At 44.9% G+C, this 23,128-nt stretch overlaps 1 protein-coding gene across 12 annotated transcripts in view; it reads right to left on the minus strand.

Moving 5' to 3' along the window:
- The window catches only part of Ppp2r5c (protein phosphatase 2 regulatory subunit B'gamma), a 129,547-nt gene that overhangs the window by 101,376 nt on the left and 5,043 nt on the right, over positions 1 to 23,128 (minus strand). The gene's annotated exons all lie outside the window — the stretch shown is intronic.

The raw sequence follows: 23,128 nt of genomic DNA on the forward strand, positions 1-23,128 counted from the left end.
GGGAGGTGGCGGAGCCAACGGCCCAGGCAGCCTCTAGAAGCAGAAGGCAAGAAGAGGGCTTCTCCTCCGCAGTCTCCAGAGGCTGTGCAGGCCTGCTCAGACCTCCTCGTAGCTCCGAGTAGCACTCAGGCTCCACAACTGAAGCGTGTGGTTCGTGTGTGTGCAGCTGACAGGTAGCAAACATGGTGGACACCTCCTGAAACCACAGACTCCCTCATGAGCCCTTGACAGGTGGAGCAGAGGTCATGGAAACACACGGCAGACTCCCAAGGGTCCTCTATCACCCACACGGCCTACGGGGCCACACTCACCACGTGGACTCTCTGGAGGGCTTCCCAGGCAATGACCAGATGATAGCACCCCATGACGGCTGCCACCCTTGCTGAGCAGTGACGACCACCACTGTAATGCAAGTGCTGGCCACCAAGGTTCACTTGATACGCTCACTGGTGCCTTCATCTGACTGCCAAAGCAGCAGGGCCAGTTTCTGCACAGCTGTGCTGTACAAAAAGCCACCAAGTTCTAACCACAGGCACAAGTTCCCCAGCCCATTCCAATTATGCAGGGCCATGGCAGGTGGGCAGAACAGCTCAAGCCCTGGACACATCTGCTCTCATCCCTGAATGAAACTGTCACTAAGCAGAAAGAGCTGCTTTATGTTTTCATAAGCTGTTTAAGAATACTGGCAAAGAGTTTTGTAAGATGAAACCACTCATAACAGCAGACAGAATTCCGACCTGGGGTAAGGAGGCTAGGTTCCCTTCTCTTGCATCACCTGGGGCTTCCAGGTGGAAATGTATTTTCCTAGGCTTTGATCTTGACATCCACTACAGCTTGAATCTGGTTTACGTTCCCCAGGAAGTGACGAATTGGAGGCAGGGTGGGTCTTTAGGAGGTGGACCTGCTGGGGGACCCTGGGGGTGCCCTCTGGAGGGACTGTGGGACACTCTTACTCTCTGCGGCTGGTTTGAAACACCACTGCTCACTCTGACACACACACTTACACCATTGCCATCTGAAACATGGCCCTCACTAGAGCTAAGCCAATGCAGGCACTATGCCCTAGAATCTCCAAAACTGTGAGCTGGGTACATCTCTTTCTCTTTTTAAGCAGCCTGTATCAGGTATTTTGTGATAGTGATGAGACAGTGACTAACAGAACATCTGTCATTCTTCCCATCTGATCGTAAATATGGGTCCCTCTTCCTTAAACCCTCCTATAATTCACCTTCCCACAGAATGCCCCAGTTAAAATGCATCTCTCTGGCTCAGTTTTGTTGGGATGCCCCTAGAACACTCCAGTCACAGAGAGCTACTCCCACATACTGTCCTTATTTTAAATGTTAAATCACATACACATGTGACCAGTAGATCACATGTGTGCTCTAGCTCCTATCATTTTTCTATGATGGCCAATCCAGTGCTACACATATAACGCGTACAGGGATAAAACAAAACCAGCTCCCTGGCTACTTCCTACCCCAAAGTACCTTATACAATTATGGGTATAAGATAACTTGGTGATCCGGTAACCCACAACACACAATCAGGTCCAGGTCACAGGTAAGACAGCCCTTGTAGGGAAACATGTTGAAGTTTGCAAATGTTTGAGAAACTAAAAACCTAGCCTCAGACCTGTAGACGCCCAACCATAGGCTCTTCCCCCTTGAACCCCATTGTCCCCTTACTCTGGTCCCCTCTAGAGCCCTCTACCTGGAGGAGGCAGAATGAACTTCTAGAAAAAATATCAGCTCTTCTGCCCATTCTTAAGCCACTGTGACGACAGCCCCGCTCTCTCCAGCTTCACACCAGTACACACCTCTTCCCAGGCCTTACCTGCCACCTCCCGCCATCCTCTCTGGCTCCTCAGGTCTGCATCCCAGTGGTAGTCAGACCCAAGTGGCTCTCTCTGTCCTCACAGGACCAGCACGGCACTAGCCAGTCAGGGCCTGAGCCATATTATGCCATGGCAGGGGCTCTCAGCCCAGGCACGATGTAATTTTACAGTCTTTTGTCAACTGTGAGGTAGCTGGCTTTCTCCCCTACAAGGACTGTGAGCCCAGGACAGCAGGGCCTGTGCGGCTCAGCTGCCTCTGTGAGGTCTGTGGGCAACCTGGGGACTTCCAGGAGGGCTGAGGAGGGAGCTGTGGGGCCCGCACAGGCTCAGCCTGGCCACAGAGCCTCAGAGCTGTGGGCAGGTGCCTGGCCGAAGTGAGAACTCTGATGACCATCTGAGGGCAGCTAGCAGGCAAGTCAGAAGGGCCACAGGGCAAGAACAAGAGCAGACCTCTCTTTCTAAAAGGCCACTGTGGCTCTGGGGGACCCCAGGATGGGGCGGATGAGCCTAGAGAAGGCTCTGCCTTGTGGTCTAAGCAAAAGTGAAGGCATCAGCTTGGCAGCAGCGTCAGAGATGAGTGTCCAACAGGACAGTCAGAGATCCTCAGGTAAATGACGAGTGCGGGAGGACAGGGTGGATGTGCACTCCTCTTCTCGCCAAAGCAGACAGGTGGATGTGTGTGGGAAAGCCACTGTGACACAAGAGGAGCAAGTCCAAGTGAGACACACCAACCGCCCCAGGTGGCGGTTCCACCGTGCACAAGACGAAAAGTGCAAAGTCACTTCTCCCCCCCTCAGGAGCCGACTCCATCTGATTTCCCTTATTCCATGAATCCATGGTGGGCCTCTTTCTTTTTTCACTCCCCTGGCACATTCTGTCTATCCCGCATCAGGCTTCCTCACCTCCATGTCCTCATGCCCAGGATGCTCCTGTTTGCCACCCCACAGGTGCCCAGGAAATCCTGCCTGGGCCAGCAATGTGAACGTGGAAGCCGATGGTATCTAAGTGGTCACTTAGATCATGGGAATGGACATGCACCTGGCAGAACATGACGGAGGGAGAAAAGTGGGCAACAGGAGGAAGAGACCAGGAACAGGAATTAGAAAGCTGAGAGTGTGGCCTCATGGGAGGAAGCGCAGGGAGATAGTGAGCAAAGACATCAGCCTGTCAAGTCCCCAACTCATGAGCACGGAGACTGGAAAGCTGCACTTGGGTGTGGCCTCTTCCAGGAGCTACCCTTTGCAGAATGGAGCTGAAGATGAAGCAAAGCCGGGAGACCAAGAGGATTGCCGTGGTTTGGAGAAATCTGGTTGGGAAGGAAGCAGTGGGTCAGAGGAGGCTGCGAGGGTTCAAGGTGGCAAAGGTGGAAGGTGACTGGGTGCCAGTATCCTGGGCCCACCGAAGGGAGACGCGGCTGAGAGAATGGCTGAGCCAGGAGCTGGGCCGGGACCCAGGTCTGCAGGTCCACAGGACAGAAGAGGAAAAGGATGATCGGGGCAAGATCCTGCCGTCGCTGGCTTTGTGCGCACACAGGGGAAGCAGTATGAGGGCATCTGCCAGGAGCCACTGTCTGGAGGGGGAAGGAGGTCCAGGCCTGATGAGAGTGGGGAAAGCCAGAGGGGGCCACTGGGCAGAGGACAAAGCCAAGGCAGCTGTTAACAGCACTCCTCCTCAGCTCCAAGACCCAGTGGCCAGGATCCAGAAGCACTGCCTGCATGGAATTCCAACCATGAGAGACCATGCCTCCCCCACTGCATCCTCTCATGGTCCTTACTCTTCTGCAAATGTGCTGGACACTGGGAATGATGCAGCATGGCCCTGCCTCACGGTGCCGTAACCTGGAGGTGGGCAAGGCAAGGGTGGAACTGTGAGAGTGGCTACTGCAGAACTGCACTGTGTCCGCCCAGCACCGTCACAGTACTGCAGTGCCTTTATTTACAGACAGGAAACTAAGGTTGAGTGTGGTGTGGGCCCGAGACCACACAGTGAGTGACACAGTCAGACTTGGGCCACCATCTTGAATCCTGGGTTAATATCACCTCCTCCTTTATCCCATACTGCATGGTCTTTCAAAAGTCTCCTCTCCCAGTTTAATAAAGGACTGACACAATTGCTACCACTAATACACCACAGACTATCTGGTATCTTATGACACTTCCTTAAGGAAGTATTCTTGCCTCCCAACAAGTTCAGTCTGAATGTGACCCAGGCTTGGGTCTAACCTCCAGTTGGCAGCAACAGGCTGGCCAATAAATGAAAAAGTGCTCAATAGCATTAGCCACCAGGGAAATGCAAATGAAAACTACAGTAAGACACTTCTGTCCCAGGTGAATGGATACAGAAAGTATGGTATACACAGGGAGAAAACAGTCTTATTTGCAGCAACATGCATGGAACTAGGGGATAGTACATTAAGTGAAATAAGCCAGGCAGAGAGATACAGGACAGCATGTTCTCTCACATGTGGAAGTGAGGGCAGGGTGTGTAACTCAGCGGTAGACTGCTTGCCGGGCATGTGTCAAGCCCTTGGACTGAATCCCAGTATTGGCCCTCAACACCAACCCCCCAATCCCAAAAAGGCCCAGAGCAAGCTATATGGAGGTCAACCTGAATGAAGAACAGTAATTATCAGGGGTGGATAAAGGAAAATGGAGTTGATTGGTATATGCTCTATGCATGTACTGAAGTATCTTGCTCAATTGCATTAGTACGTACTACACATGTTAATTTTTAGGAAGCCCTTATTGGAAGATAGTCTTAATGGCTTAGATTTGATTTCAAATAGCAAGGAGACACAAGCTGGAGTGGGGGCTCGATAAACATTCCCAGCAGCATCTGACAATGACAAAGCTGGGCGATGGGGTCTCAGGCTTCACCATATTAACCTCACTTCTGTATGTATGACAATAATTTATAATACAAAGTCTTAAGTTTTTCTCTAGTTTATTCCTATTATTTCTAGACAACTCGAATGTACATCCCTAGCCTTTTCCCTATCCGTTTTTGTTCTTCCACAGATTTTCCTCTTGAAAGTCCTTGAACACAGATCCCCTACCCTTGGTGTAGAGCACCCAGGTTCCTCCCAGATGGTCTCTGAACATGGCCTGTGGCAATGCTTGCTCCTTCTATGAAACGCTCTCTTTACCTGCTCCTGCCAAGCTTCTGAGACTCAGCCTTCAGTGCTGGCTCGAGTGCCACTTCTGCTAAGCATCTTCCCCACCTCCTCGCTCATGCAGTCAGGCCCCTCCGCATCCTTGATATTCTCAAGGTGTTCCCCTCATGCCATGCCTCGAATCACATATCTGCTTCTACAAAGAGACTCAGGCTCTTGGAGTGCCAGAGCTGCAACCCACTCCCCTTTTATCTGCCACTGTCCCTGTGATGGCCCAGAGCTTGCTGTCTTTTCACATTATTACTGACTCTCAGCTCCTGATTATACCCTTTACACAACTGGGTCTATGAACAAATGCATATTTTATGCTCCAGTAATGCCCAACTATTTGTCCTCCCAGATAAAATCTCAATTAGCATGTCTATTGAAATCTTTTGAAAGAGAATTTTGATCAAAATAGTATGATATGATGTAGACATCAGTGGGATAGATCTCAGATCCAAGACTATTTATTCTGTGGAAAAACAATATAAACAGACTCTTCAACAGACGGTGGTAGAGCACCTGGACACTCAAAAGGAAAAGAAAGGAGCCAGACCTCCCCAACTCCCACCATATACAACCATCAACTTGAAGTAGATAACCGAATCAAATATAAAAATGAAAACCATAGAACTCTTAGAAGCACAAAAATGGTAAATCTTTTTAGCCCTCAATTTGACAACAGATTCTTAACCACAATCCCAAAACCATAGGCAACTAAAGAAAAAAAAAAAAAAAAAAGATAAATTGGAATTCCTAAGGATCAGAAACTTACGTGCATTCAAGAAAAGACTTCTAGGAAATGGTGAAGTGGTAACCAATAACTCAGCATTTCTGAGATTTAAGATCCTGTCTTGGTTACTCTTCTCTCATTGCTGAGACAAAATGCCTGACACCCAAAATTAAGGAAAGGAAGGGTTATTTAGCCCACTGTTTGTAATCAGCTGGCTCCAAGGCTGGGTGGTTTGGCTGAGGGGCAACACTTCAAGGCAGCTGCCAGCAAACGCAGCCAGAGCAAAGGAGGGGTGGTGGTGGTGGCCTGTATATAATATAAGGGAGGAAAAGAGGCTTGCTCTGGCTGCTTTTGCTGGCAGCTGCCTTGAAATGCTGTCCCTGTGTCATGCCTTCCTTCATTTTGGGTGTTGGGTATTTTGCCTCTGCAACAAGAGAAAAGCAACCAAGACAGAATTTGGTACCAGAAGTGGGGTGGTTGTTGTGACTATTCCTGACCATGTGGTTCAAGAGTCTTTGGGAATGACTTATGGGAAGAATTTGGAAAGGTTCAGAGATGTCACCTGAGGGAATACAGCTGGAATGCCTTAGGCTTTTCTGTATGGGAGTTTTTAATCAGAGCTCAGGAGACCAGAAGGCTGACAGAACTCCTGTAGGTAAGGACCAGGCTTGGGACATTTCTGCTGGGAAGGACTGCATTGGTTCTTGGACTCCACACAGTGTGTGTTATGGCTTGGCAGAAAGTTTGTCTGCATTTTGTTCATGTCCAGAGATTTTGCCTGAGACTGAGATTGAGCACAGTAGACTAATCTGGCAGAAGAAATTTCAAGGCAGTCTAATGTTGAGGCTATGGTATGGCTATTGTTGGGGGCTTTTAGCCACAGTTATGTTGCAAATCAAGACAAAAGAGCCCAGCAGGGTAATTTACAACGCTGTGAGTTTGGCCAGAAAGAAAGCTCCAATAAAGCTGTAGATTGTAAAAATAGAGGGGAGGAAACTGCAATTGCTGAAAAGGAACAGGATAATAATAAAAAAACATGGCCTGAAGGCATCACAAAGAGCCACAAGTCTTGCACTGGGGATTTAGCACAGTGCTGTAAGCACCTGCCTGGCAAGCACAAGGTCCTGAGTTCAATCCTGGTACCCCCCCCCCCAAAAAAAAAAAAAAAAGCCATCAAGTCTTGAACCTTTGTAGCCTCAAACCTGCAAAAGTGAAAGACTTGGCTTTGAGGTGAATGCTGCAGAGCACCTTGTTCCAGAATGGTGACAGCACAAAAAATTTGTTCCTCAGAATTGGATTCAGAGTACTGAAAAATCCAGGCACTCGACCCTTACAGCCGAGAGAGAGGAAAGCCTGACTACTATTCCAGCTGGCAGCAGACCGCGGCATCACCCACATGGTGCTGGTTTTAGGTGCATACAAGAGGTTAAAAAGGCTGCCACCTTGATTTCAGTAGGCCTGGGAGGCCAGGCAGTGTGTTCCTAGGAGGGCAGTGTGTGAAGCTGAGAATGTGAAGCCAAAGGTGCAGTGGAGACGCCAGAAGTTTGGAAAAGCCCGGAGTGTGGATCATCTAAGGAAAGCTGCAGGGAGAGAGCAAAACAGGCCTGAGAGAGCAGCTGTGGGAGACAATCCTGAAAGGCACTGCAGGGGTGGAGTCACATGAGTCCTGTAGAGCACAATGTTTTTTTTTTTTTTTTTTTTTTTTCCAGATGGGGTCTCATTATGCAGTTTAGGCTGGTCTTGAGCTCACTTTGTAGCCCAGGGTGGTCTTGAACTCACAACAATCCTCCCACCTCAGCCTTCCGAGTGCTGGGATTACAGGCATGAGCCACCACACCCGGCTGGAACTTACAATTTGCCACAGCTTGCTTCAGAGGCTGGTGCAACTATAGTACTTAATGTTTGCCTTGCTGGATTTTGGACATGCTTTTGTCCCAATCCTTTGTATCTCCATTTATACCTTTTGGGATGGGAATGTTTACCTTGTGCCATCAAATGTTGGAAGTGTTTAACTTTGCTTTCATTTGTACAGGGGCTTGCAGCTAAGGGTTGCCTTACATCTTGGAGGAGACTTGGGACCAGCAGTGCTGAAATTGTTAGGACTATGGCAACTCTTGCAGATGGACTAAATGCCTTTTGCATAAAGGGATATGCATGAGTCTTTGGGGGCCAAGAACAAAATGTTATTATTAAAGTCAATGTGTTTCGAGAATTGGCCATGCTGGGACTTGGGGGACCAACCAAGATATCAACTAGCCAGCCTTCCTGGTAGGCTGTGCAAGCTGTGTGCGTTCCAGGGAGAGAAGTCAGCACCTCCTGTGAGCATCCCAGCTGGTGAGAAATCAACATCATCCATATTGCTCCCACCCCTCCCTGTTACTACGGGATGGTTTCAAGGCCAGCCTGAGCTGATAGCAACTAGGGCACATAAAGCAGCTAAATGCGTGTATTGTAGGGTTGGCTATGCTGACCTGGGCCAGAGGTCTGAGCATCTCTTGGGAGGATGACCCTATGCAATACAGCAAATATGGGGGGTGTCCTTCTATCTTGTCTTTGAAGTCCAATATTTCTTTCACTGTTTTGCTTTGTTCTGATTGTTTTGCTTTATTCACTATTCTGTTTTGATTGGTTTTATTGTATTTTGTTTTTGGTTTGATTTTGCTATACCTGATGGAATGGACAACTATTGTGAAGATAAGATATACTATGGTAGTTATTATTGTTTTCCTGGTATCCTGCTTTGAAGTTCCATACCAATTTTGCTGCAATGTTCTGATTGGCTTTGTTTTCTTATTTTGTAGGATTTTACTATCTTTAAAATAAAAAAAAATTGAAAACCCAAAATGTCGTCATTCTAATGTAATATAACCTAGATAGATTTAATGTTGGTTAAGGATTATTAAACCTGTGTTATAATTTCAAGTTGTGAAATGATAAAAATAAGCATATCTTTGTATCTGGAGACCTATTTTAAAGAAATGTATCTACTCATGGATTGTTGTGGCTGATAGATTGTATCAACTTGAACAGTTTAGACTTTTAGCTAAGAGACTGGTGGGGAGTCTTTGTAAATATCCTGATCCTGTACAAAAGGAGGGCAAGGCATTTTCTGAGTGCTACACCTGCCTTGGAGTGGATGCGTGGCCTGTGTACAGTATGAAGGAGGAAAAGAGGCTTATTCTACCTTTTGCTCTGGCTGCTACCTTGAAGGGTTGCCCCTTGTGCAAGCCCCCCTGCTGATGATGGACTGAAACCTCCACAAACAGTGAGCTAACTAAACCCTTCCTTCCTTCATTTTGGGTGTCAGGCATTTTGTCCCAGAAACAAAAGTAATGAAGATAGGGGCTAGGGATTTAGTGCCTGCCTTGCAAGCAGGCAGTCATGAGCTCAATCCCTGGTACCGATAAACAGGAAAAAGACAAAAAAAAAAAAAAAAAAAGTAATGAAGACAGACCCAGACACTGAAAAATAACAACTTTGGAGAAGAAAGGAAGAGAGTAGATCTCCAGGATCCAGGAAGGATCTGACAGGAAAATTAAAACTTGTAGAGAAATTGAAGAGACAGAACACAATGTAGAGAAGGGAAAGGACAATCTGCACTTTCACCCCAGCTTCTGGCTTGTATCCCGAAGGAAAGAGGCAGCAGATCTACAAAGTGAAAGCTGGGGGTTCCAGAAGGCTTCAGGGAGAAAAGCGGCATGGAATGGACTGGGACTGGCATAGGCAACAGCTGCTGAGTCCAGTCCTAGTGCCCGCCATGTCCCTGGAGAAAGCGGTTGGTCAGACGCCATTCCAGGGAAGGGCTGACTGTTTGAACCTGGGCCTTAGAGCAGCTGTGCAACACCTTCACTTTGAGGCTCCCAGAGCTGTGCTCCCACAGTGTCTGGGTGAGAGACAGCCACGGGAGACAGCTGTGGTCAGGGAGGCATGGTCAGGCTAAAGAGACTCCCTGAGGAGTGTGAGCTAAAGGACATAGGCCCCACCCACACAGGGTGCCACTGTACCCTCGCCCTAATTCATCCAGTGTGGATGTGGGACCTGACTGCCTCCTTTATCTACCAGCTTAAGCAGGGACACAGCTTGACTTGGATACTGCGCCAGAACTGTAGATCCTAGAAGAAAAGCACACACTCAAAATCATAAAGAAAAAAAAAAGTGCGTGTGTGTGTGTGTGTGTGTGTGTGTGCGCGCGCACGCATGTGCGCTTTGGTGGTTGTTGTTTTCTCTATTCTTTCCTTTCCTCCTTTTTTCTCTACCAGTTTATGGAGTTTGGGATATTTTCCTTTGTTCTTTCTCTGTTTCTTATCTCTTGTTCTTAATTTTTTTCTTCTTTATTTTATCCTCTTCTTCCTTTAAATTTTTCTACCTTTAATATTTTTCTCTTATTTTACACCCCATATGATTTTTTTCTCCTTTTATTTTGAGACAGGATCTCACTTTGCAATTCAGGCTGGCTTTGAACTTGTTTATGTAGCCCAGGCTGGCCTTGAACTCAACAGCAATCCTCCTGACTCAGCCTCCCTAGTGCTGGGATTACAGGTGTGCACCACCATGCCTAGCTCTCTCTCCCTTTTTAAAACCTTCTATTCCTATCCATTTCTCTTTTGCCTTTATCTGGTTCTATAAATATCCTTCTATTCCCCAATAGGATCTTTTGTACCACTTCTCTCTCTCATATCATAGAGTTTAAGGCTTTTCCTCTTGCATTTTCCTGTTTCCAAACCCTTTATCTTTAATGCCCTTTTGATAGTTAACACTATGAAATTTACTGTTGAATTTCTTTCTACCATTAGCAGAAATCTAACTATTGCATTTAGTATATATTAGCTGTAAGTCAATCCCTGGGTTGTCTTTAATTTTACACCATAATTGTGGGTTTCGTCTTTAAAGTTAATGGCGGTACATACCTGGTTCTTATGGTATATTAATATAATATCCAGTTTTCCTTGGATGATTCTACTAAAGCCAATCTGCTGGGTATTACCAAAGTTGCATAACTGTTCCTCTATCTCTGTAAATCAACACTGAGATTGCCTTTGTGGCATTAATAATATTAGAGTACATTCGCAGAGAACTCATTTTGGGCTAAGTATATTGCATCTCCCTTCGTGAATTAACCAAGATGGCTGGATCTTGGGGCTGAGGCAGAGGACTATAGTTAGTCATGCACAAAATAGGTCTCTGAGAAGCCACTGAAGAGATCTTTATTCTAGCAACAAAGACTTTACACTAGCAGGGTCCACAAAGATCAGCACAAAACAGCCAAGCCGGACATAACCAAGCAAATGGAAACATGAGAAGACAAGGCAACAAAATACCTCCCCAAATTCTCAGCTCCTTAGAGCCAATCCAGAGGAGCATCCAGGGAAAACAGCGTAAGGCGCATACCCAAAATACTCACAGGACAAACAAGGAAAGACAGATCAAACAGGCACTCAGCAGGATTAAAAAGATGTAACTAACTGGATAACAGAAATAACAATCAAAATGATCCTGGAGCTTTCAGAAGATACTAATAAAGAGCTAGCTAGGTTAAACAACATAATATAAAATATAAATGATCACTTTAGTAGAGAATGAGACAATGGAAAGGTTTCAAGAAATCCAGAAGATTAAAAAGTATGGGCAGCAGAAGTGACCTATGTGAGGACAGAATTTCAGAATAGAAGACAATAATGCCTTTCAAAGACACCTTAAAAGCAACAAGAAAACATGAAAAATGGGTTTAACAGCTGCTAAATGATGAAAAGAAGACTAATCTAAGAGTAAGCAGAATAACTGAAAAATTAGAAGACAATAAAAATGGCATAAAAACCTGGTCACAGAAATAAAAGGCAGAAAACTTCCCAAATATAGGAAAAAATTAACACACAGGTAAGTGAGGAATATAAAATTCCAAATAAACCCTAACTAGAAGAGAGCCTTTCCATACCACATCACACCCAAAATACCAAAGTCCATCAAAGGGAAAAACTTAACATGTACCTGATGGGGCCTTAAACCATATGTCTTGCTGCTAGGTGGCTGGGATTTTAATTCTATCATCTGATGTTAAATAGCTAACAACTGGTAGTTCAAGTGGCCCAACGGACAGTCATGCATGGACCACTGGTGGATCAAGGTAATGAATCACATACAAAGGTAAACACATTAGAATTACAGCAGACTTATCAACACAAACCTTAAAGGCTCTAGGAAGGCTTGAAGTGTTTCAAGCCCTGAAAAATAGCTTCCAATCCTGACCTATGTATCCTACAAAACATTTCTTCAAAATTGATGGAGAAACGAGGTATTTTCATGACAAGGAACACCTCAAGAAATCCTAACCACCAAATCACCATTACAAAAAATTCTCAAGGATCTCTTAGAAAGACACAATGAAGCCAACAATGCTAGTAAGTCAAAAACAATGAATATACCCAGCAGGAAGAGCAACAAGATAAAAAATAACCAGCAACAGGAAAATAGTGCAATGACAGGAACAAGTCAACACCTCTTAGTAACAATTCTTAATCTGAATTCCTCAATAAAAACACAGACTCCCCAATGAAAAGACAGATCAACAGAACGGAGCAAGAAGCAAAACCTAACAATATGTAGTATAAAAGAAACACATTTAATTCAAAAAGAAATTCACAGATTAAAAACCAAAGGACAAAAAAAAAAATACTCCATGCGACAGGAACCCAGAATAAAGCAAAAGTACCTATCTTTCATTTCAGACAAAGGGGACTTTGAGCCATGACCAATCAGGAGAGACAGAGAAGGTCACTATATGGTGGTTAAGGAACAATTCAATAGAAAGAGATAATTTTTCTCCTTGTAATTTATTGATTTGTCTTTTTCTTTTTGATTGTAGTTAGTGATGTCTTTTTAAAAAAAATTTATTTAAAGAGGATAAAAGCAAAACAGACAAATTGTAGTAATAATACAGAATTTTAAAAAATAAAAATAAACACTGAGAAATTGCTAGTTGATAACTTACATACTGTCATCTTAGAAGTAGTTGTTCAAATTACAAAATTAAAGCATACAAAGTGGACATTCAAACAGTGAGACTGCAAACAGTTCCGCTCAACTATTCAAACAAAACTTAGTAATACAGTTATCTATCTAGCACACTTAAAATACATCCTTTAGAGCACTTTTTTTCCTCTCTTTTTTACAATAGCAATTACACATTCTGGATTTTTTTACTTCTACAGTTCTTTATTACTTTTTGCACTAGAGACACAATGTGATATTTATAAATATGATTCTTATTTATTTCACTTATCGAGGATGGTCTCAAGTTGCCTCCATTTACCTATGAAGGTCTCAAGATCATCCTTTTTATAACTAAGTAATATTCCATTGTATAAAAATACCACATATTTTTCATCCACTCTGCAGCTGATGGGCATTTTGGTTGTTTCCAAGATTTAGCTATTACAAATTATGCTGCTAACCTTTTTTTTTTTTTTTTTTAAGGAAAAGACAACAATTATAAACATACCTACACCAAATACTGGCATGGCCAACTTCACGAAACAATGGACATGAAAAGTCAGATAAACACAATACAATTGACTTTTTTTTTTTAGGTACCAGTTATTGAACTCATGACCTTGCTCATGCCTGGCAGGCGCTTACACCACTGAGCCAAATCCCCAACCCAACACAATACAATTATACTGGAGAATCTCAGTATCTCACTGTCACAAATGAACAGATCAACTAGACAAAAATATCAACAGAGAAATACAAGAGTTAAACTAAATCTTCAAACAAATGGACGCAGTAGAGATTTACAGAGTGTCCCACTCGGCAGTAACAGAATACACATTCTTCTTGGCAGCATAAGGAATGTCCTCCCAAACAGAACACACACTCATCCATAAAGCATGCTTGAGTAAGAGAATCAAAATTATCTCACATATACTACCAGATCATAGTGCCATGAAACTACAAGTCAACGGCAGAGGAAACTACAGAAACTATGCAAACACATGGAAATTCATACTCTTGTTGATAATTTTTCACAGATGAAATTAAGAAATTAGGCAGCTCCTACAATCAAACAATAATGCCAGTACCACATACAGGAACCCACGGGACACAATGAACATAGTCCCAAGAGGGAAGTTACAGTGACTGAACTCCCACATCGGAAAATGGCGAGCTGGGTGTGGTGGTGCAGGCCTGTAATGCAAGGGCTCAGGATCCTGAGACAGGAGGATTGCCATGCGTCAAGGCCAGGCTGGGCTTCACAGGGAGTTCCAAACCAGTTGTACTACACAGTGAGACCCTGTCTCAAAGAACCAAACCAAAACAAAAACTCTCCAAAACCTCAAAAAACAACAATGACAACAAAATCACCCCCCTCAATTCCCCAGAAAAACAGGGCACACACAAATAAATAACCTAATGATGCACTCAGGGTCCTTAAGGGGCAGGGGATATAGCTCAGTGGCACAGTGCCTGCCTGGCAAGTGCAAATTCCTGAGTTCAATTCCTGGTACCAAGAAAAAAAAAAGGTCCTAGAAAAACAAAAACAATACAGAAACAAAGCTTGTGTAAGGAAGAAAATTACAACGATCAGAGCAGAAATGAATGAAATTGAGACTAAAAAAATAAAAAGAATCAATGGTTCTTTGAAAAAGTAAACTAGAAGATCCTTAGCCAATTTTATCAAAATAAGGAAAGATATCCAAATCCATGTAGTTAGAAATGAAATAAATTTTTTATACCAGGAATTGAACTCAGGACCTGTGCTTGCCATGCAGGTGCTCACTGCACTGAGCTATATAAGTGGCCCCTTACAACGGATTTTGTTGAAATCCAGAAGATCAGTGACAATTGTTTTGAGAACCTACTCTAATAAAATGGAAAATTCAGAAGAAATAACATTCCTAGATACATATAAACTATAAACTAAGAAGTTATAAAAATCCTAATAATCCAGTAACTTGGCAATGAAATTGAAGTGATTAAAAACTACTAGTGGGGGCTGGGGGTTTAGCTCAGCGGCATAAGCGCCTGCCTTGCAAGCAGGCAGCTGTGAGTTTGATCCCCGGTACCGATAAAAAGGAAAAAGACAAAAAAAAAAAAAAAAAAAAAATTACTAGGGGCAGGAGATTGACTAAAAAACTACTAGGGGCTGCCTGGAAGTGTGAAGTCATGAGTTCCATCCCTGGTACAAAAACCACAACCACAACCACAACAACAACAACAAAACTACTAAGAAAAGTGAGGGTCCTCATGGATTCACTGCCAAATTCTACAAGAACTTTAGAGAAAATTTAATGCCACTACTCCTCAAATAGTTAATGAAATCAAAAGGGAAGCACTGCTCCCAAAGTCATTTGGGGGTGCAATCATTACCATGATTCCAAAACCAGAAAAGGACTCAACCAAAAAAGATAACTACTGGCCAGCCTCTTTAATGCCCAGAGATGCAGAAATCTTCACTAACATACTGGCAAATAGAATGCAGAAAATCATCAAAAATGTCATATACCATGAATAAGCAGGATTCACTCCAGGGATGTGAGAATGGCTCCACATACACAAACCAGTAATTGCAATGCACCACTTAAACCACAGCAAGGATAAAAATCAGTGATCATTTCAACAGATATAGGAAAAGCATTGACAAGTCCAACATCTATTCACAATAAAAATCCTAAGGAAAACAGTTCAAAGGTCTTTATCTCAATCTGATAAAGGCCATCTGTGATAAACAACAACTTAATGAGAACTTTCTCTCTTAATATCAGAAACAAGACAAGATGTCTGCTGTCACCACTCTTGTTCAATATATTTCTCAAACGATTAGACAGAGCAATTGGACAAGAGAAAGAAATAAGAGGGAATGAAATTATCATTATTTGTGGCTGACATGCTCATTTATATATAACGCTCCCAAAACTCCACCAAAAAACTCCTAGAAATAATAATCAAATTCAGGACAATAGCAGGATACAAAATCAATACTCAAAAAAATCAGTAGTGTTCCTGTGCATCAATAATAAATTCACAAAGAGAGAATTTAGGAAAACAATACTTTTCACAATTGCATCAAGAAAAACAAAATACTTAGGAATTAACACAAATGAGTGTAAGACCTCTACAATGAAAACTACAGTACTTTGAAAAAGGAGATCACACAGGGTATCTGAAAATGAAAAGATACCACGTTCCTGGATAGGGAAAAGCAATATAGTCAAAATGGTCATACTTCCAAAGCTGTTCCACGGATTTAATGCAATCCCAATCGAAACACTGATAGCATTCCTCATAGGACTGGAGATAGTGATCCTAAAATTCACAAGGAGCCAGAAGAGACCTAGAACAGCAAGAGGACTTCTGAGAACAAGGGCAAGGCAGGGAGCATTAGGTAACTGGACCTTGGCTATAACACAAAGCTACAGCAATAAAACAGCATGCTACTGGCAAATCAACAGACTTGGGCTCAAACGGAACTGAACAGAGGATACGGAAACAACCCCAGAGACAGCCACCTTGTCTTTGACAAAGGGGCCAAATATTTTTGCTGGCAGAATGATAGTCTCTTTAACAAATGGTGCTGAGAAAATTGGCTTTCCATGTGCTAAAAATTAAACCCAGACCCGTACCTCTCACCAGGCACTACACTAAAATCAAAATGGATCAAATATCTAAATATTAAAACAGAAGCAGTCTGCTGGAAGATAAAATAGGTAAAACTCTTGAAGACGCTTGAAAGCTTAGACAAAGACTTTCTGAACAGAAACCCGGTTGCACAAGAAATACTACCGAGAATCAACAAATCTGATCACATCAAATTAAAATGCTTCTGCATAACAAAGGAAACCACCAATAAAAGAGACAACCTACAGAATAGGAACAAAATCCCAGCTACTCCTCAAAGGACTAATATCTAGACTACACAGAGAACCAAAAAAAAAAAAAAAAATTAATACTCCTTAAAGACCCAATCACAAATTTGGCATATGAAATAAATAAGACACTTTGCCAGGTGTGGTGGCTCACGCCTGTAATCCTAGAACTCGGGAGGCTGAGGTGGGAGGATCACAGCGAGTTTGAGACTAGCCTAGGCTACAAAGTGAGCTCAAGGCCAGCCTGAACTGCATAGTGACATCCTGTCTCAAAAAGACATAAATAAATAAATAAATAAATAAATAGACACTTCTTGAATGACGAAGTGCAAATGACTAAAAATACATGAAAAAAGGTTGATCATGTGACATTTACCCACAGAGCACTAGTCTACCCTAAACTTGAGTCATTTGTGGGAAAATGGGTGCATTCTGAGACCATAATGTGAAGTGAAAGAAACCAGATGCACAAGCTTAAATACTGTATAGTTTCCGCTGTACGAGAAACTCAATATCTAAATAAAGTATAAAATATAAGAAAATACAGAGACAGAAGAAAAAGATTATCATAAACCAACATGGCCAATGTATCCAGAAGTGTATCCGTGGTAACTATCTTACATGCTGCATGCATTCTTTTGGCTGCCAGTCTGGCAATTAATCTGAGTTTATGATAATTAACTTGATAAATACTTATAAAATAAATCTGATGCTGGCCAAAAACAAACAATAGGGTTAGAGGGGCATGGGAAAAAATATGCCAGTTCTCCATGCTGAATGTAATTATTATGTACTGCAGACACACTAATAAACTCAATTTAAAAAACTGTTCTGGATTAAAAAGAAAAGACATGATCAAGAAAGTGAAAGGACAACATACAGAATGGAAGAAAATATGTGCAAATTATATCCAGAATACAAAAAGAATTCTGACAGCGCAACAACAGAAAAGCAACCCAATTAAAAAGTGGGAAAGGGGGCCAGGGGCCAGCTTAGCGGCGTAAGTGTCTTCCTGGCAAGCACAAAGTCATGAGTTTGATCCCTGGTACAAAAAAACAAAACAAAACAAAAAACCAAAAACAAACAAACAAAAAAAACTAAGTAAGTGGGAAAAGGACAAGTCTCTCTTTGGAAATCTCTCCAAAGATACACAAATGGCCAACAGGCACAGGAAAAGATGCCATCAGGAAACTGCAAACAAAAACTACAATGACACACCATTTCACAACTATCGGCACCGTGATGTTTTTAAATAATGATCATTAGCAGGCATGTGAAGAAATGAACCCTTCTGCACTGCTGGTGGACAGGAAAACTGGGACAGTATCTGTGGAAAACCATTTAGGTCTTCAGCAAGCTAAACATTCCCCACATAATCCAGCAGTCCCACTACCAGGAATGCACCCGAAAGAACTCAAAATAGGTGCTCAGATGAAGACGTAGACACCAATACTCACAGCAGCCCTATTCATGGTAGCTGGAGCCCACCCTGTCATCCACCAGCTGATGAAATAAGATGTGTCACACACACGGCAGCCCTGGAGAGGAACGGGACACCGATGTGGGTCACGGCATGGGTGAGCACTGACAACACCACACCAAGGAGAGAGCTGGACCCAAAAGGTCACGTATGACACAGTCCCATGCATACGAAACATGAAGAATGGGCAAATCTCCTGGGGCAGACCAGGGGCTGCCAGGGCCAAGGTCGGGGACTGTTTCCTCAGTATAGGACTTATTTAGGGATGAGGTGACATTGTGGAACTGGGCTGTGGTGATGGTTGTGTGACTCTGACCCGTGAGCCTTTTGGGGTCACTATTACAAATACTGCCAGTGAAGCCTGGGATGGGAACAAGTCATTGCTCTCGATGTGGAGGAGGCACGAATGTCAGTAGAACAGTCAGTGAAAGATGACACGGGTGCTGCAGCTGGTATTGCTTAGGAGCTTATGCACAGTAAAAACTGGATCTTGGTCTTAAAAGTAGTATTTGTCACGAAATACGATACTGTTTAGCCATCTGACTTGGGTAATCTTTTTTTTTTTGTAGAACTGAAGGCTGGTCATGGTGGCACATGCTTATAAATCCCAGCTACCTGGGGGGCTGAGAAAGGAGGATCTCAAGTTCAAGGCCAGTTTGAGCAACTAGCAAAACCTTGTCCCCAAATCAAAAAATAAAACAAGGGCTGGGGCTGTAGTTCAGTGCAAGGCCTGGTACACACCCCAGTACTGCATGCACGCATGCATGCACACATACGTGACTCAGTTCTTCCTTTTCTGTCACTCTGCCAGAGTGGAGACTACAAGGTAGCTGTTTTCATCTATTCATTCAGTGAGGTGAGTGATGCCAGAGACTTTACCTGGCCCTCCCACCTATGGCTCGATGCTGGGAAATTATTGCTTGAAGGCAGCATGCTTTGTAAACCCATACCCAAACAGCCGTCCTTCTCTTCACCAGGAGTCACTGAGTGTCAGTGGGCCTAGAGGTTCCTGGTGAGTGCTGCAGGCCCATCCAGGGCACCACAGAGGACTCTGCAAACTGCTGAGGTGTGTCTGAGGCCCTTGGTGGCTACTCCAATGGAAGCCAAGCTCTCAATGGAAGCTGTCTCTGCTCCTGCCATTCTCATGACCTTTACCAAGGAACACCTGCCCTGAGCTCTGGGATGCTGGAGTTGTGTGTATGTGTGTGTGTGTTTATGTGCTTCCTTGAGAAGAGGGACAGTGAAGTGGTCAGTTCCTGTGGGGAGAGCTGGCCCTATCTGGTTAGATGTCCAGCCTAAAGAGCTAGAACGCTGTCCCTGGGCCTGGCCTGCACCGCCTGCCCAAGTCTGCCCACAGCCGTGCAGCATGGCTGCATGCCCCGTGACAGAGAGCAAGAAGCTGGGCAGTTGTAATGTGAGACTTGACATGCCTGCTGGTCACCGTGTACCCCACACCCTGCTATACAGCCAGGCAATAGCATCCTCCAGAAATGTGGAGTAAAAAGAAATCTGAGCAGCAGCAAATACATGGGTGTTTGTTAAGTCTCTGTAGTTGGAAATTATTCACTGAAACAGCCAAACAGGCGACTGGCTTGGTGACAAAGCCTCTCGCCTAGAGGTTTTGCCATATAAGGGATTACTACCCTAAACAAGCAGCTTTTCCCCTCATCCAAACACTGCAGTTCTAAACATTCACAACTAGACATGTGCATTGTTCAGCTGGGTGGGCTAAGTCAATGGTCTTTCAAAATTGCTTGCAGATCATGAATGGAGTCCAACACAAAGGCTGTCTCTTTCACTGAGCTGGCCAGTGCTGTTTCAGATGAGTCCAAGGCAGACCCTGAAAACAACACGGCACTTACCTAAGTGGTGACCCTCATTTGGATTCTCACAGACCAAACTGGGAAGTTACAGCCCCTGAGCCACATCTGATAAAGTTTTACTGGAGCCTAACACCTGATTATCACCATCTAAACCTGCTTTTTTTGCTACAAAAGAGAATTTTGAGGGGAAGCCCTGGAAAGCCTAGGATATTTACCATCATATGGTAAATATGAAGTGTTTTTTCAAACTAACGTTTTCTGGCTGAGAGCTACAAAGATAGGAAGAATAGGAGTGACTTCCCTGCTGGAGGTCAGCTATGAACTTGAACTTATCAGCAGACCTCTGAGCCTGTCCCCAGTGACAACAAAAGATCAAGGCGGCTGTGAGGGACTTATTGGTGCACATTATGGGGACTCAAAACACCAAGCCTCCCTGGGGTGGGAGTGTGACCCACAACACCCCCAAGCTAGGATGGTGAACCCTGGTGCAGGAGGAGTAAGGAGATTACATTTCTGTTTGACACTCCTCTGCCCACACCATTTTGGGGCGGGCAGGGGGGGGGCGCGTTCCTCTGCAGGACACTGCTAAGTGGGTGTCTACAAGGAACCACACTGTCTAGGAAGACCAAGGAGCTGACACTCAGGGCAAAGCAGTCCACTTGCTGGCCCGAGGGAGCTAAAGGTTTCAGAACCAGGTTCACTGAGACCCTAGAGGAGTGAGCTGACCCCAAATGCTGAGCCCACAGTGGGTATGCTGGCGTCTCCCCCTTGAGTGTGAGTAGACAAACATCTGAGACAGCAGCCCCTCTTTTCTTCTTTTCTTTTTTTGCAGTTCCTCTGCAAAAGGACCCAGAACCTCTGCCGTGAGTGATATCTCCAGCTTTGATAGCAGATCTCACTAAGTTGCTACTTTGCCCAGGCTGGGCTCAAACTTGTGATCCTCCTGCCTCAGCTTCCCTGAGTGGGGGAATTCACAGGCATGGGCCATCACCTGGCTGGGAGAGCAGTCTTCTACCTGGTCTCCTTGTTCCCCCACAGCAGCCAGTGAGGTCTTTGCAAATACTCAAGTCAGATCATCTCATGTTTCTCAAACACTTCACCCACAGAATACAAATCCCAAACCCTGCCAAGAGCTGCTGACAAGATCCTCCTTCAACATGCTGGTGTCCACCCCTCCATCTTCCTCTTCCACACCCCACTTATGGGTTTTCCTTTCTTTCTGTGGTACTGGTGATGAACCCAGGGCTTTCACACCAAGCCACATCCTCTGCCTTTTTTATTTTTAATTTTGAGACAATTAATTTTGAGTCCAGGGACTCAAAAGTTGCAATCCTCGTGCCTCAGCCTTTGAGTGCGGGAACCACAGGCACGTGCCACTCACGCTCATTTCTTCAGCTAACTGGCCTTTGCCCTGGACACACCAAACTCACTTCGGTTCCAGGGCCTCTGCATCAGCGGCTGCCTCAGGCTGGAATGCCCTTCCCTAGAACTTTGCACTACTGAGTCCTCCACATTGGATGAAATGACAGTGACACTGAATGTCATGTCTGTGTTAAGACCACTCCTGACCAGCTGAAGCAGAGGGGCTGCCTGGAAACAGGCAGTTGTCACCAGGTGACATAGCTTGTGTGCCCTCAATGAAGGCGATTCTGCTCTCTGGTGCTGAGCCTCAGAAGGCGCCTGCTGGGTCACCTGGAGGAAGGTGCACTCCAGCCAGCTGGAAACCGGCGCCACCCTCCCCAGGTGACACTATCTCTAGTCAGGTCCAGCCATCGAAACGGTCCAGAGGCGCCCTCTGGACATTCTGGTCCCACTGGAACCTCATCTCCTGGCGACATGGACCCTAAGTATCCGAGGCAGGCCTAAGTGTGGGGGCGGTGCTACGTAATTTTGTGCTACTTTATTTTTTAACGATTTGTGGTTTTGACCCAAAAACATATTCTTACATATTTGTAAGAACTGCCAAAGGGACGGCCAGGAAGTGTGATGTTCTCAAGTCCCAAGGCCTGGCAGGGCCAGGCAGATCTAGAGGGAGAAACCACCTCTTCCTTCTCACCAGTGTCCTCCCTTTTGCTCCTGTCTCCCTCTTCTTCATTTTTACCTTTCACATCTTTATTTCCTTTATATTTAATCTGAAACTGGATATTCCACATTACGAACAGTGATGGCTAATAACGTTAAATATGCTGATGTTAAAGTTCGTTTTGGAGAGCACTGTTGGGCTGTGGTGGCTCTGTCCGCCTCAGTCTCCAGGGAAACTGGAAACAGTGGACATCTGCAGGCACCACAGCAGGCACCTCTGTGGCCTCAGAGCACCCAAAGTGCGGCCTCTACACCAAGAGCTGAAACTCATTTCATTTCATCCAGCTTGATTTAAATGAGATCACATGTGCATCTTGTTGGGATGGGTCCTAAAACTCCAGGATCACCCTGGACACAAACAACCTGTGGTCAGCACTAAAATCTACAAGCACAGAGCGACTGAAAACAAGCTCTGCAGGGCCCTGACCAAAGATCTTTAAAAAGTTACATACACAAGATGAAGGAAAGCCCAACAGGTCCTCTTTTCCTGGCCTTTAAACTTTAGGCTCATTCTCTGACTCCCCCAGGTGGAGAAAAAGAAGACAGCACCTGGGGAGGGAAGCGGCCCTCTCTGCAGGGCTCTGCTCCTCTGCCTTCCTGAGAAGCGGGGCTGGGGAGGCTGCCTGACCGTAGCAGCAGGAAAGCCTGTGTGATAAAGCACTGTCTTGCACCCAACCTCACCCCTGGCAGGTTCCAACGTCTAAGGAAATGCTGGAGTCTCTCGTCACTGAAATTCCTCTGGAATTCATGACTTGGGAAAAAATCACCACGACTCACGCTGGCTCCCGGCTCTCAAGGGCAGGTGGAAACCTCTCCGTGAGCATGCGACAGACTCTACCTGCACAGGAGGGGAGCAACAAGGGGCCAGCCAGCTCCCGGCAGGCAGCGTGCCCAACACTCCGAGTGGCCCCTGGAGCTGCCTCTCCTCTGTGGTGCTGCTTCCCTCCCTCCCAGCCCTGAACCCCGACACCGTGAGGACCACTAGGAGGCGGGAAAGGGAGGACCAGCGCAGGGCACTAAGAGCAGGCAGTTCCATTTCCCACGTGACACTCCACGTAGATTTCAGAAAGGACTTTTCAGGTACTCTTCCTTCGGCCCTCTCTGCATTTCACTGGAGCTTAGCTGAGGGCTGTATGGAAAACAGCTGGGAAGAGGATGGT

Source organism: Cavia porcellus, unplaced genomic scaffold, assembly GCF_034190915.1.
Source record: "Cavia porcellus strain 051 isolate PalLab524CR breed Dunkin Hartley unplaced genomic scaffold, mCavPor4.1 scaffold_31, whole genome shotgun sequence".
Taxonomy (NCBI): domain Eukaryota; kingdom Metazoa; phylum Chordata; class Mammalia; order Rodentia; family Caviidae; genus Cavia; species Cavia porcellus.